Raw genomic sequence first — 12,865 nt, forward strand, 5'->3', positions numbered from 1 at the left:
TGGTCACTCTAGATAAGCTGGTAAAACAGAAATAGAGGGTGAAATTTAGTAGGATGAGAGATTCAGAATGTGAGAGATTTGGTAAGAAATTTCCAGTTTTTTTTGCAGTGTAAATGATTGCCACTTTAAAAAAACTGGAGATTTCTTACCAGATCTCTCACTTTTCGAATCTCTCATCCTACTAAATTTCACCCAGATAGTCTAGAACAGGGGTGTCAAACACAAGGCCCGCGGGCCAAAAACCGGCCCGCCAGACCTCTTCATGTGGCCCGCGCAGCCGCCACCAGCCTTCACCTTTTATTCTCGATTTTTTTTGTTTTAAACAAGAAAGTCGCCTCTTCAGCGCATGCGCGGCAGCCTACAAGCCAGAGAACGTCTGCCCTCTAGCGCAGTGCCGCCGGTTGTCAACCCCTCCTCCGCTCCCACCTGCTGTATAGGAGCCAGAGAGAGAAAAGTGCAGGTCCGTCGTGGTGAATGGTGCTGCTGCTGCTGCTGTGCGCTCCAGGTCACTTACTGCTGAGTGTGCACTGCACAGTGACCGGGAGCACGCTGCCCCCCACTCCTGGATAGATAGTGCGAGGAGCGCTACTCACAGGAGGGAGGGGGAAATGCGCCTGTGTGAGAGCGCAGCTGTGTCCTTGGTGGTGGAGCAGCTCAGACTGGAGTGGACGCATCAGAGCGGGTAAGTGTCAAACTCTCTGCCTATGTGTGTGTGTGTGTGTATGTGCACTGGCACATTGCAGCCCATCATTAATTGCTGTGTCCCATGATAATAAGCAGGACATATGCCCTAAGACTGAGTGCTGCCCCCCTGTGCAGGCAGCGTGTGCCCTAATGCACTGCAGTTCACAGCAATAGCAGGAGGGAAATGCTACTGCTGAGTATACAATAATTGAATGCAGTGACAATAATTTATGATAATAAAGAGTGGACACATAGTCCTACAGATACAACCGGCCCTTTGAGGGTGACCAAACTGCTGATGCGGCCCCCGATGAATTTGAGTTTGACACCCCTGGTCTAGAACATGGGTCCTCAAACTGTTTTTCTCTGGGACCCCATCAGACAATAAAAATAATTACGGGACCCCATCAAATTACTGCAGAAGGCTATCACATCACATGTGTGGTCAGCAGACAGCACATACAGTACATGGCAGCATTGTGGAGGCACACCATGATGTGTGGAGTCTAAAATAACAGACAACTCAACAGATCTATTAGACTGCTTGAATCACTGACTGAGATTAGAAAAGTCATCAGTCAGCAACATGGACTCGCGAACCCATGCTGAGAAGGTCAGGACCCACTTTGGGGTCAGGACCCACAGTTCAAGAACCGCTGGTCTAGAACACTTGATGCACAACTTCCATATTTTTCCTCCTACTGTACCAGTCACTATGGACTTTAAATTCAAAATCATCTGAAAGTTGGTAATTCCTGCTCTAGAACATCAGTCTGTTGGTGAAATGTAATAGGGTGTGAGAATCATAAAGTGAGAGATGTTGGGAAAGTTTTCCCACTTTTTTTTTAAAGCGGCAATCATTTATATAAAAAAAAAAAACAGGTTGATTTTGCCATGTAATTGATTGCCACTTTAAAAAACGGGAAAGACTCTCCCAAATTCTCTCAATTTATGATTCTCACACCCTATTACTTGTTTGAATAGTGAAATTTGAATGATTTTGATGGTGTTGTTTTTTTAATCTGTGTTATTAAAATAAATTACCAATCAAGCAAAAGGCAAGTAGAAAATGGTTGACCATCTATCCATACATTGTCATGCTTCATCTGCAACTTTATATCAATTCAAAAACCTAAAGTTATGTACCTAGGGCTTAAGCTGGCCATATGATTTCAGGCCCAAATGCACAATTTTGATGGTTTAATACGGTGCATTGTGTGGTTTTTTATGTGCACATGAAGTGTTTTGGTACAATTACGAACCAATGTGCGGGCCCGCAGGTCGTGAGATGGATTTTTTTTAATCTTATTTATTGCACACATGTTCTGAAGATGCTACTAAGGACCAGCATAATAGAAGTTGCAGATCTTACGATAGATCTTATGTGAAATTACACACATAAGATCTATCGTGTCTGGGAAGATGTCGGGAGTTCAGGGGAAATCCGATCCGGATTGGATGCTAGACGTCCTGATCTATGGCCAACTTTAATTCATGTTTGTTCACAGTGACCAATGTTGATGCAATGACTGCGCATGTACTTCAATTGTAGTGAGCATGTGCCAAGAGACCTTTCTATTTACATTTTCAGTGAGGATTTAGTCGCAGAGTGATTGTCCAGAAGTTACCGTTTGTTGGAGTTATCGGGGAGTGGTAGGAAAATGCAGGAGTGTCATATAATTATGTACATAGAGAAACAGGTTACCAGCGTCACCACTGTTGCAGCCAGTTTTCGTGCCAAATTGCAACCCTTAGACCTGATGTTCCTCGTTTTTACGTTAATGTGTATTCAGCTTCGAATGATTTTGCGATGGCTCCAATAGGCGTCTCCTTCCATCTCAGGGTGGCAGATTTGCTTGGGAGCATTAGCTTTTCTGTAGCTTAGAAAATCTCACTTTATAATGCATTTGCTTACAGATTTGACAGGCCTCTAGTACACTATTAACTAGCGGCCTGATTCAGCCCTGATCGCTGCTTTACAAATTTGCAGAGTGTTGCAAACAGACAGCCACCGCCCAAACAGAGTGATATCCTGCCTGTGCAAGTCTATGAATTGCTCTCTTGCAAATCAATTCACAACTTACTCAACATCATATGATTTCCCCAGTCTGTGCAAGTGTGCATGACTCCGAACCGTTCGCAAGTCTGCGACAGAGATAGTTTGATCTAGACTGGAGCTGATGTCATAGGCCACCCTGAAACGCCTGGGTACACCTGCGTTTTTCCTGACACCCAGAAGTCCAAGTAGTATTCTCAGGTATTTTTTTGCAGGTATTTTTCAAGAACTAGCAATGAAAATACATGAAATAAACTGTTCTATTAGTAATTGTATTTATACGAATCTTGCTGCACAGTATCCCTCAGACATACTGTTAATATTCCTTTTATACTCATTAATACCCTGGCACAGTTCATCAGTTTGCAGGTGGTTTGGATGCATGTTATCTAGATGAAAAGCTTGTGAACAATACAGCATGCTGATTTGTGTAGGCTATTGTATGGTCATGCCTTCCCCCAGTAGGGACTGGTGCGAACAAAGAGAATCAGGGATGTACTGAAAACAGTTGGGGGGCCTCAATCAGCCCATGTGCAGACGAACAGGTCTGCATTTACAACACTTCACTGACTCCGAAAGTTATATACCTGCCTGACAAATGCAAAACAATTGTCTTCATACTGTGTACTATTGTCCATTTTAGTGATTTGCGCTGCTTGTGGTTGGCTGTAAAAAGCCGTTATTTATGGCAATTTCTGAGCACACCATAACAGTGCGATTACACTGTAATTCCTGTAGTTACTGAAAGTGCAGATTGGCAGACATACTGTATATGAAGAAATACAACATTTCAGCATCAGCAGACAAGGAGATGTTTTCCCAAGCACAAGCCTCTAAATCAAAGAAACCACACGTAAAATAAAATGGAGGCAAGGCCTCAATAAACCAGCACAAAATAAATTTACTTCTATGTTAATATACATACACGAAAGGAACATTTGGGCCTGATTCAGACATGTTAGCAATGCTGCAATTTTTGCAGATGGACAAAACCATGCTGCACTGCAGGATGAGTTGTATGTCGGCCCGAAAGTTTGGATTCCGACGGTCAGTATTTCGACATCGGAATCCCGTCTACCGGTAGTGCTCCTCATGCTGCGGGATCGGTGGCTTGCTGCGCTTGCCACAGGTGCTAGTCTTGGGCCCCACGAGGGAGAATAGCCCCTGTGAGTCGGGACTCGGGATCCCTACTGTCAGGCATTTAGGAGTCTGGGTTCCGATGTCGGTATAGTGCCCATTGGAATCCACACTGTCAGGTAGTCATCCGGTACCCACTGCAGGCGGGGAACATGTCCGCACACACATACACACGCATGCTTCTTTTACTTAAAAACACACACAATCTTATTTCAATTAAACACACACATTACCTAACATTTATTAAATACATCCCCAGCACATACCAACCCCCATATTTGCCACACACACAGCTCAGCATTATTCAAGTGTCTCCTGTGCCTACCACCCCCACAAGATAGGGCTTCAGCCAGCCATATCTCAGAAGGCTCTATTAGAATTGTCTGGAAGTAGCTGCGTGCTGCAGATCCCCCCCTAGTGTCATCCAGCTGGTGGGTCTTAGTCTCTATGTAGAACTGAGGAGCTGCTGTGTCACAGCTCCTCCATCTAACTGAAAATATTAAGAAAGGCCAGCTGTGGGGGTGGATCAGCGAGGAGCAGGAGACAATGGATGTTAGGGCCCTCATTCTGATTCATTCGGTCCCCGGCAAATTTGCAGCGGGGAGCGATGGTGCAGGCCTGCGAATGCGCATATTCACATGTGCAGGGCTTCTGTGCAGGGGCCTTCGGAGACTTGCATAGTTACAGTACTTCTGTAGTAATAACAGAAACCTGATTCTGCTGGATTGCTAAATTACATATTTAGGTGGCTATTTATTTGTAAAGGCAAAAACATAGTTTAAAGCTTTTTATTTTGCTGCATAAAATCAGCATAGTTCCTTTTCCTGCCAGTGACATTACAGATTTTATTAAAATGCTCGTTATACATTAATCTCTTTTAGTACCCTTTCACTCACTGGGTAATTTCTGCTTGTAGCGTACTGTCCATTTCAGTTTATAAAACCACATATTTTGATTGAATATCTGGTGATGAAACAGACTAAATGACTATTAATAGCTGCTATATTGAGAATGATATTCTCTGTCGATGTGCATTACGAACACTATGAATTTTAAGTTACAACCGAAGCTATTGTCTGATAAACACACTTCAGAATAAAATCAAATTGACTTGACGGCTATAATGATAATAGCTCTTTAATGTTCACCGTACAGAACAGGTCTGAATTTTCAATTTGACTTCATCTCTTGCAGGCTTCCTATATACATTTTAACATCCATAATTAAATATCACAATCACTATATGTCATCAATTTGATTTGAATCTAATTGGGAGATGCACATCCCTAAAAAATGCTCTGTAGTATATTCCTGACCAGGCCAAATTTTAGTTATGCTGTAGATGTAGCTGTAGATGTATCTGCTCTGAATTTTCTTTTCAGGGCCAGTAGCTTTAGTTAATAGTGTGTCTGAATAGATTCTTTGATGGAATACCATATATACTCGAGTATAAGCCTACTTTTTCAGAACATTTTTTATGCTGCAAAAGCCCCCCTCGGCTTATACTCGAGTGAGGGTCCCACTTGAGTCAATAAGTTTTCCCAGTTTTTTTGTTGTAAAATTTGGTGCCTCGGCTTATAATCGGGTCGACTTATACTCGAGAATATACGGTAGCTATGGGAGATGGGCAGGGAGGGGGGGGGGAACTGGCGGGGGCTACGGGGAAATGCAGGGGACTGGCGGAGGAGGGCTCCAACAGAACGGGGTGCACAAGCGTCTCATGCACACGCACCCCCTTCTGTCGGCTGGCAGCAGAGGGCTCCAACAGAACGGGGTGCGCAAGTGTCTTGTGCACATGCGTCCCCTTCTGACAGCTGGCGGTGGATGGCAGATGGTAATTCTATCGCCAGGAGCTGCTCCAATGGGAGCTGCTCCATCTGTAGGTTGCTGCTATGGGGCACAGAGCTTAGAGGTGCCTACCTTCCCTTTCAAATTTACATACTGTATGCTAAATACATTTCTTTTCCCTTTGGTAGATACAGTACATTGGTTGCCCGGGGACCTACAATATATATATATATATATATATATATATATATATATATATATATATATAATTATTCCCTTGGACCTGCTCATTGTGGTAGAATATGAACTGTGGCACAATAAGTTGGTGTAATATGAACTGGGGATACTATGCGTAATGTCCATTAGGAATTTAGGTTGCATAATGTGTACTGGAAACCCTTACTATGCGACGTAATGTCCAGAGCATTATGAGTAATAATATTGAATAGGAAACTTTTATGTTTCTGACCATTAACTAGTGCATTGTTGTGGCGTGTTTCATTTAGTTATTGATATCTGGATGATAGTTGGAAGTGTCTAGGTCAAACCCATGTGGTAGACACGGGGACAAATGTCTGTCAGGTAAAAGGTAGATAAGAAAGGTGGACTGGTTCAAAAGTTTGCCATAACAATGGTCGAATCAGGTTATTGGTTTTATTGCATGTTTTTCCAACTTCACTTGATTTACTATCCACATGGACTTGTAACTGGGAATAGTAACCTTTGGAGAGCTTAGTAAACCACCTTACCCAAAGAGTGGAAAGGGAAATGAGCTCAGAAAGGTACATGTTTTCACTAATTGTGCCTATATAATATAAAACATACAAATGACACCCAAAAAAGGTAAAAAAAAAAAAAGACTTTGTTGGCCATAGTTGTGTTGACATTTTGACCCTGAGAACCTTATGTACAGTATCTGTCCTCCTTTTGTCACTATAGACCTAATGCATGTCAATCATGCCAATCATACTGTATGTGGCTGACTCTATGACTTTTTGGTTAGATGCTGTTGATAACGACCACACTCAAATTTAATTACTGCTGCAGAGAGGTGTCTCTCTTCAAGAACTGTTGGACCATGATAAATTGCTCCCCTCCATCCCCTACACACACACATGGATTAGTGCCAGTCAACAAACACACCACAGCACATCACACAGGACAGTAGCAGCCTAAATACAGTGCCAGCCCATGGAGCTGCTCAGTAGAAACACGTATACTAACCAGGGGACCGAGCACTCTTCATCCTTCAGCCTCTCCTCCGAACTCCCAGCTGCCCAGACTGTCAATCCCCCCAGCAGACCAAAGCTGTTTGCACTAGCACTAGCTCAGCATCAGTCCTTCTCCTGGATGTCTCACAACATGCAAGCGTGGAGGGGATGGGAAAGGTCTGCCACTGCTACCACAGTTTCTGGGGAGGGAGCTGTGCTATAAAATTCGCAGGCTCTGCTGGGCGTCTCTAACGCTGACCACAGTCCTGCAGCACTTGACATGCTCATGCCAAGCGCTGCCTCCATTCCGGCCGGAATCGTGTGTAGTTCAGATTTTCATAGTTACAAGGATGGTGGATTGTGGTAGATTGGGAGGGCTTTGCATGGCACCGGCCTGTAAACTGGAGCCTCTCACAGAATGCAGGAGGGTTGGCAAGCAGTCTTTGCACTGGGGTAGGACTGGGTACACGTTATGCATAAAAAATTTATATATACAATTATATGTCTTAATGTGAACTAAGCAGTCCCGAATTTACCTTGTCCAAGCCTAGGCTGTCAAAGTTTTAGGCCCCCCTCCCAAATTATCGTAAATTATCTCCTAATACATTTTTTTGTTTTACAAACCGAAACTGTAATGTGTATTTAATGTCCTGCGGCGGCTCCTACGTGATCATAATAAGGGGGGTTGCTGCCGGCCCCCAAGTCCCCTCATTGGCCTGGGTCTTGGCACCTGTACAATGTAGCTGACCGGAGCCAGGACCTGCCTATTCAATTCTTTGCATGTGCAAAAGCCTGGCTTCTATGGGCTGCACCGGCTGCAATACACAGAAGCTGGCAAGGGGCTGAACAGTAAAGCAGGGAGTGGCTTTTTACAGGAAGCCAGCTCTCTGCCTATCACAACCCGGACTGTCAGTCCCAGAGGGAGGAAACCACTCCCAATGGGACTGCCTTACTGTGGGTGACTGGCAAGTAGGACTTCCAGTACAAAATCATTTCCAGTCACAGTTAAGCCAAGTGAGGTGGTGGGAAACTTTACTAAGGAGCTACACTGCTGCAGCCCATTGGTAAGATCCACCAGTGCTAATGTCTATGGTTTATGTAGGTTAAGTTGTTAATAGATCCATTATATTAACAGTATTTTCTCTATAGTCTTTAATATAAAGTTTTTGTTGATTTATTTTTGGAAGCAATTTAAGAAAGATTGATTGTATTTTTCCTTTAAGATCAAATTAATATTATTTTGCTCTGTTGTTGAGGGGTCCCTAAAATGTGCGTGGCATATAAGCTGGTGCCTACTCTGCCTACTGTATTGGGTAATATGGCACTGTGACTGTGGGGATATTCTGAAAGCTTTGCTCAACCATGATATGATGATCACTCACATGTATGCTTTATGGTATAGACTTGATAAATTAAACTGATTAATCAAGTCAAGCTGCCAAGACATAGCAATGTGAAAACCTACAGACAGCAACAGCGTTGGCCCATTTATCACATAGGAAAAATTAGTTGCATGTCTTCAGTGTATACGTTTATATTAAATTTGAATGAGTGGGGGCACTAAATGCCTCACTCTGAAATATTAAACCATTTGCTGCTCACAAATTATAGAATGAATGCTTAAGAAATGGGATAAATAATGGATAATATGAAACTAGAGTTAATACATTTCTCTATTTATCTGAACTATTTTATATCTCCTGACATATCTAGTGTAATCTTAAAAATACTGTTTATTAAAAGGTTTGGACATGGCATCATTCTTTTTGTATTAAAGTATATTTTTTGACCTACTAGGCCAGTAAGTCTCAATTCCAGTCCTCAAGTACAGGTCATGTTTTCAGTATTTCCTTAATAATGCACAGGTGAGTTCAACTATTTTGCTTGGTCAGTAATTATCACAGTGAAGCACGCGCACATGACCCACAGCCCCCTGGCTGCCCAGCTTAGCTGGGAAACCAGTCGCAGGCCGGCCATGTTTAAAGTTTCAGCAGCTGCTCGTGACATCACGCAGCCACTGCGGCACTCCCAATGATTGACCCGGACACCCCTTTATTTTCTGGGACACTCCCACAAAACACTTGGTCCTGCCACTCCCCCCAAAGGTACATCGCCCCCCCCCCCCCCCCCCCCCCTTGTTGGAACTTAAACTGTGATCGGAGGTTAATGACATACGATTTGACACTTCTTTACCTGATTTTTCAGCCCGGTGCATTGGGTAAAAAGGGCCAAAATCGCACTAGTGTATGTCCACCTTTACTGCGGGGAGAATTTGCCAACCAGGATTAATATATTTGACTTTATTTGGGGAGATAGGGGATATCTATTCTTGGTACATTATGGGGGTGATTCAGATTCACTCATAGCGGGCCGAATTCTGTGTCCCCCCGGGCCTATGGGAGGGGGTTGCGCATGCGCAAACCCCCGGAGCAAATGCCTTTGTCGAGTTGCACACTCACCAAGGCATTTTCTCCAGGATTGGCGGGCAGGATGCAGCCATGGGGCGGAAGCTCTGAACATAAAGCGTTTTATGGGAGCGTGCCCATGTCTGCTTGGGGTGGGTGGTTGATGTCACATGACATCAGTGCCCATCACAAGATTGTCAGGTAGCGTATGCTGGAAAAGTCATTGTAGGCTGACTTATGTTTGCAAACATTCGATGTTGAGCTACAGTACCATCGAATCATTTCTCTTCTGTTCGGGCGGATGTGTATGCAGACACGTCCACTTACATGCTAGGGAGTGGATTTGGGCGTATGCGGGGGGGGTGGGGGTGAGGAACGTTTGGCGGGGCCGGTCGGTGGCATTTAACTGCTCACTAGGCTGTGAATACACTAGGCCTGAATCACCCCCTATATTTGCAGAATGAGGCTTGCTGATTTAAAGCATGCAGCTTCATATGGGGTTTGATTGGTTTGCAAACTGCACATTATCTTACAAGAAAACTGCAATCTGAAGTTTAGGAAATCTTTTTAAATATTGTAATTTTCTGTCTACTTGGTATAGAAATGCCCTGTCCTGACTACTGACACTTTTATTTGTCTGAAGCCACGAGGAGAACAAAAGCAGAAGAGTTTCAGACATTCGGTAAAGGTGCAAAAAAACTTTTGATCTATTTTAAGAAACCCAAGAAATGTTCTCCAAGCAGAAGTGACGCGCACACTAAGTTGTTACTAGGTACACTGCCACGCTAATGGAATTGCTTTATATTGTGTGCCTGAAATGGCCAGTAATTCAAGTCTGGTACTTGCATAGCCCGCAGAAATAAAGTGCTTAAGCTGCATGCTTAATGCCAATTGACATCACACCTATTACCCTCTTGCTCCCTGCTTTCTACAGCAACAAAGCTCTTAGCAGATATCTCCTCCAGAGGACAAAATGAGGCATTTATGATTAGCCTGAATGCCTGCAGCCATCACACAAGCTGCACCTTGGCAGGTACAGGACCTTTTCTAACCCCCATATTGCAAAGTTATAGGATAGGCTTAACCCACCTGAATAATGTAAGAAGGTTATCCAATTCCACAGTAAAAGGCATTGTTGCTAATGAAAGAAACGTCATTAGTCTTGTTATTTATTGGCCTTTAAAATCCTTGTAACTATTTATTGGTGATGTCATAAGATGCGACCAGTACATTGTCCCATCACTGCCAATGTTGCTACTGTACTTACAGTAATTGTGTAAGGATGTCATGAAATCTTCCTAAAGGTGCGTACACACGTACACATTTTCTGTCTGATCTATCTGGTAAGAACAAAAACCTGGAAATGTATGGAAGCAAATGACAATAAAAAAATTGTTCCCAAACACTTGAAAACAGACAGTGATCAGTCAGACAAATTGTTTAATCGTTCTGATATAACAAATTTATCAAAGCATATATTTTTTTCTGTTTTCCTGCATTTGGGTGGACATTTTCATATGCTCCCATACATTTCCAGGTTTTTGTTCGCACCAGATAGATCAGACAGAAAAATCTGTATGTGTGTACGCACCTTTACATCTTGTAGTTACGGATAATGCGCCTGGGAATATCTACGCACATATGTGCTTATTATGTTACCTGCAAGTTTTCCTGTGCACCTCTATGGATCGCAATGAATAACTTGTGATGCAGTTGGTTACAGTTGGCTACAGTTGGCTGTCGTTCCAGAACAGGACATTGCTAATCAATATTCCCTGTGCACCCCGCAAATATACTAAGCCTAGGAGAAATAGAAAGTAGCAGCCAGTCCTCTTCTAACTGCCAAGTTACAGCTTAATCCTAAGCAAGTTTGAGCGGCTTTCAGCAGCTCAAAGCCGCCCAGTGTGTATGCCCCTTCGATGAGCGGTGAGTGCTGCTGCGCGCTCCCGCATCATCGCCGGGAAAGCCGTTCATCAGCTGGTAGGGGGACAGTCGCTCAGTGTGTATGCACTGAGCGGCTTTCCCCCCAGCGATGATACCGATCATCGCTGTCCATACACGCTGGGCAAAGTCACCCAGTGTGTATGGACCATAACTCTGTCCTTCCACCCTAGTGCCTACACCTAACCCTCCCTTTCTGCAGCTTAACCCCCTTGTAGGCTAACCCTAACCCCCCCCCCCCTTCTTTGTACCTAACCCTCACTGACCACAGCCTAAACCTACTGTAGCTCTCCCTCTCTGCAGCTTAGCCCACTCCCCTAGTGACTAAACCTATCCGCCCTTGTGGCCTATCTCTAACCCACCCCGACATACTTGCTATCAGGATGCCGGCCATCGGGATTCTGCCATTGGCATTAAGATTGATATCAGTATTCCAGCATCGCTGTTGTGGGAGTGAGTCGGGTTTCCCATCACTAGGATATTGACTGCCAACATCCTGACCAGTATTAAGTTATCTACATACCCCATGATCAATTTAACCCCTTCCCGACATTTGACGTACATTTACGTCATGGTCGGGAAGTACTTCCCGACACATGGCGTAAATGTACGTCATGGCTTGTAACTGTCACCGCGTCTATAGACGCGGTGACAGTTTCAACATGTCTGCTGTCCCTGACAGCAGACATGTCCCTGCATGCCCAGGGGGGGCTGCGATGCCGCCCCCCCGTCGGCGATCGCTGTGATTGGCTGTTCAGTGTGAACAGCCAATTACAGCGTTTTCTGTGTCACCGGCGAATAACGTTCGCCGGTGACACGCGATCGGAGGTGATTGGTGCTGTAAAGTAAAGCACCAATCACCGCGGGGTGTAAGGGTGACACTGGTGTCACCCCACCTCACCCCGCCCGCCCCCAAAGGCCGTGATTGGTTCGTCGGACCGACGGACCAATCACAGCCAAGGAGGGAGATTTAAACTAACGGTGACTGCACTGCAGACGCCATTCCGGTCTGGAATTGCATGCAGTGCGGTCACCGTGCCTAGCTGCCGCAGTATACTGACCTGAACCGAGCAAAATACTTACCTGATCACTGCTTCATTACTGCTTGTAGTGTGCTGGATGCTTCCTGGATCCTGTTACTACTTGTGACTTCCTGTGTTGTGAACTTGTGCTGCTGCAGTGTAATAGCGTTAGATAGAGAGAGATAGATAGAGAGAGATAGAGAGAGATAGTGTCAGAGAGTGCTATATTTTGTGCTGCTGCAGTGTGATATAGTTATAGATAGAGAGATAGAGAGATAGAGAGAGAGAGATAGAGAGATAGTGACAGATTGTGCTATATATTTTTTATATAACTGACTGCTGCCCCCCCTTTTGTGCTGATCAGTATAAATCAGCAACTTTTTGGGGGCGCAGGGTTTTTTTTATATATATATATATACCTGTCAGTGCTGCTGCTGCAGTGTTATAGAGTGATAGATAGTGAGAGATAGAGAGATAGAGAGAGATAGTGACAGAGAGTGATAGAGACTGCTATATTTTGTGTCTGCTGCCCCCATTTTGTGCACCCCCAGCAACTTTTTGGGGGTGCAGGGGTTATTTTTCATATATATAACTGTCAGTGCTGCTGCTGCAGTGTCATAG

The 12,865-nt window shown here is 44.3% G+C and overlaps 1 protein-coding gene across 3 annotated transcripts in view; it reads left to right on the forward strand.

Annotated features, from left to right (window-relative positions):
* Positions 1-12,865, forward strand: part of IL1RAPL2 (interleukin 1 receptor accessory protein like 2) — an 831,346-nt gene that overhangs the window by 176,601 nt on the left and 641,880 nt on the right. The gene's annotated exons all lie outside the window — the stretch shown is intronic.

This window comes from Crinia signifera, chromosome 9, assembly GCF_055691185.1.
Source record: "Crinia signifera chromosome 9, ASM5569118v1, whole genome shotgun sequence".
In the NCBI taxonomy this organism is placed as follows: domain Eukaryota; kingdom Metazoa; phylum Chordata; class Amphibia; order Anura; family Myobatrachidae; genus Crinia; species Crinia signifera.